Source organism: Apodemus sylvaticus, chromosome 18 (genome assembly GCF_947179515.1).
Source record: "Apodemus sylvaticus chromosome 18, mApoSyl1.1, whole genome shotgun sequence".
NCBI lineage: Eukaryota > Metazoa > Chordata > Mammalia > Rodentia > Muridae > Apodemus > Apodemus sylvaticus.
The window spans coordinates 70,874,518-70,878,197 of record NC_067489.1 but is presented as its reverse complement, the minus strand read 5'-3'; positions in this window follow the sequence as shown (position 1 = coordinate 70,878,197).

Below are 3,680 nucleotides of genomic sequence, written 5' to 3'. Positions count from 1 at the left end.
TGTGGGAAAAGGTCTGGAGGAGGGCGGGGCCTGATGGTCCAGGGGCGGAGCCAAAGCGGTGGGCGGGGCGGGGCGGGACCTGTGAAGAGAGGTGGAGCTTAAGACCCGGGATGGGTGCAGTGAGAATTGTAAGCATGGCCTAAGAGTGGGGCCTAAGGTAGATGGTGCCTGAACTGGGGGTGAGGGTTAAAGAAGTCATGGCCTGAGGCTCGCTGACTGGACGGGTCTGAGGAAGGCGTTTTATGGTGGATGTGACCTAAAGAGGGGCGGGGCCTATGGAAAGTAGGGAAGAGGCCTGTGGAAGAAAAGTTCTGTGGGTGAAAAGGTTGGCTTCAAGGTATGGCGGGGCCCGAGTTTGGCGTGGGCGAGGCTTGGGTGTGGAGAGAGTGGCTGGAAGGCCTATGAGGGAGCTGGAACCATGCTATGTCCCAACCTAAGCAGGAAGGGGAAGGCGGCCTGGGGCGGCATTCTTTTTTTGTTTTTTGTTTTGTTTTGTTTTGTTTTGTTTTTCCGAGACAGGGTTTCTCTGTGTAGCCCTGGCTGTCCTGGAACTCACTCTGTAGACCAGGCTGTCCTCGAACTCAGAAATCTGCCTGCCTCTGCCTCCCAAGTGCTGGGATTAAAGGCATGCGCCACCACTGCTCGGCCTGGGGGCTGTCTTGGGGGTAGATATATGCTGGACCAGAAGAAAAGTGGAGGAGGACTGGGGCCGCCCCTAAAGGAGGGAGAAGCCCAGGATAATGAAGGGAAGTGTCTGGTCTGAGAGGGGCGTGGTCAGCGGAGGGGCGAGGCTTCGGTCCTTACCGGGCAAAGGAAAGGATGGAAGGGTCTTTTAATTAAGAGCAGAACTGACTGCTGAGAACTTATGTCTGGTATGGGAACAGGGGCACATGGAGTGGCCTGGGCGGGCCAGGGCCGGGAGAAGAATCAGGACTTAGCAGGGGCGGGCTCATCATGGGGGGCGGGGCTTGACTGCCAGGAGGGGAGGGCTGGGGAGGAGCCTTGGTGTGAGAGGCGGAACCTAAGAGGTATAGGTCCAGCCAAGAAGAGCAGAGCAAACAAGGTGTGGGCGAGGCTGCGCACGGAGGTGGGCGTGGCTTATCGTTGGCAGAAGTGTGATGGCTCAGATGGCAGCATCTGATGTGTGAGGGAACAAAAGTCCCTGAGTGCACAGACCCTCTTCAAGCAACCCGCCCCGAGCTTAACCCAACCCTCTGACTTCCAAGCCTTTGCTCCTTCTCTCTCAGCGCGCGTGGTAAGCTCAGAACCTCCTACCTCAGGCCCCAAATCCCCACTCTCCAATCCCCACTCCTTCTGCAGCTGCCCCTCATGCTCTACCCCTAAATCCCTGAGCACAGAAACACACACCAGCCTCCACCCGTCTGCCTCAAGCACTCTATGGACTTCCAACCCTCAGCAAGGGCTCAAAGCCCCAGCCATGTCTGTGCGAGGCAGCCTTCTGTCTTCTTTTTGTTAAGACTGCATCTCCTAGGCTGGCCTGCAGCTGTGAGTCCTCCTGTGTCATCCTCCTGAGTCCTGGACTGACAGGCATCTATCACCATGCCTGGCTGTCTTTTCTTTTTTTTATTATTATTTTCTGTCTTCCATTCTTTCTTCCTCTCTCCCTTCTATCATTCCTCCTTGTCTAGAACTCAAGAGGATAAATGGTGGCAATGCTTGAGGAACCTGGGGGCCTATGACCTTCCACAGCAGAGTCGGCTTACAGACTGAAGTGCCTTAAATTTTCAGACGGCTCAGCAAGGGCCAGCTAGTCAGCTAGAAAGTATAACTCCTTCCGGTAAAAGCACAGACCAGCCACCGAGTGTGGCACCCCAACACCTGCAACCCCAGCACTCGGAGGCTGAGGCAGAAGTCAGCCTCCAGCCATTGCTCTGTAAACACGGATGTGTTCATGTAGGAGTCTCTGAGTCCTGCATGCTCTGACGATACACCCTTGTCCACCCAAGGTCAGCTTTGCGAGCTTTGGTTCAGCTGTGCTGTATGCACAACCTGACTGGCAGAGAGGGCCATCGCTGGCATGCCCTCCACACATGCTGCCCGGATCAATGGTGTCCATATGTGTGCGCATTTCACACTTGTCCAGATTCAGCCCACATGTCAGGCACACAGCCAGTCTAGAGACAGGCAAGAAAGCATGCCTGGAGACTTTGTCTGTGTGCCACCCCAGTCTCAGGTCCAGATGCCTTGGGGACTTCAGGATCATAAAAGGCAGAGGACCAGGCAATGCAAAGATTACAGGTGTTTGTGAGCCACCATGTGGGTACTGGGAATTGAACCTGCGTCCTCTGCAAGAGCACCTAGTAGTCTTAATCACTGAGCTCTGAGCCCTTCCATTTCCTCCATCTTTTTTTCCACAAGATGATCAAGGCCACTTGTGGTGATGCACACCTGGCATGCCAGCACTCTAAAGGCTGGGCGGGCCGGGCAGTGGTGGCGCATGCCTGTAATCCCAGCACTCTGGGAGGCAAAGGCAGGCGGATTTCTGAGTTCGAGGCCAGCCTGGTCTACAGAGTGAGTTCCAGGACAGCCAGGGCTACACAGAGAAATCCTGTCTCGGAAAAAAAAAAGCTGGGTGGGGGAGGGGTGAGGAGGAGTGGTGGAGGGGAGCATCTTCCTGACCAGCAAGCGCTCTGCAGCTTCTCTCCAAGAAAAGTAGAGGTGTGTGAAGGGCAGCCAGCTGGCTCTGCAGATGAAGACGCCTGCCCCCAAGCCCAGCGACCTGAGTTGGTTCTTTGGAGCCCACACGGCAGGAGGAAGCTGAGATCCTCCTCTGCCCTTGACACAGGTACTGTGGCCTGTGCCAGTCCTCAGCACAGCTAGGTAGAGGGAGGGAGGGATGGGGGATGGGTGGGTGGATGGGTAGATAGGTAATGAAGAGCTGATAGATGGATGGATGAATGATAGACATACAGAGAGATGAAAGATAGATGGATGGATAGATGATAGATACAGATAGATAAGTGATAGATGGATGCCAAAAGAAAGAAGAAGTCGGCTGGAGAGATGGCTCAGTGGTTAAGAGCACTGACTGCTTTTCTGAAAGTCCTGAGTTCAATTCCCAGCAACCACATGGTAGCTCACAACCATCTCTAATGTGGTCCGATGCACTCTTCTGGTGTGTCTGAAGACCACTACAGTGTACTCATATAAATAAAAATAAATAAATCTTTTAAAAAAAGAATAAAGAAAGTCTATTTTGATGTGTGGGACCCACTTTTGGCATTATCTCAATCTTCTCTCTCCAAAGTGAAGTGCATTTTGAACTACCAATGGAAAGTTACTTTGTAGCACTACACCTCTCCATTCTTCTAAGTAATGTGTTGGTGGTTAGAGTTTTCTTTGTGTGCGAGTAAGCAGGTGTGGGTGCTGCCACAGTGTCCAGGTGGGAGTCAGTTCTCTCTTAACTACCATAGGAGCCCCAGAGATGGAAGCCAGACTCTCGGGCTCAGCGGCAAGAGCCTTTACCCACTGGGACGTCTTTCTAGGCCTGTAGCTTGTCATAGTTTTTTGGGTTTTTTTTGACCAAAACATAAATACAAAAAAACTGCCACAAACTGAAAATATCTCAAAGAGCCATCAACAGGTAGATATCGATAAAAGAATCATACAAACATCATTAGGCTAATTTCCAGCTTGGCATCTGGAATGTTCCAGGTGGA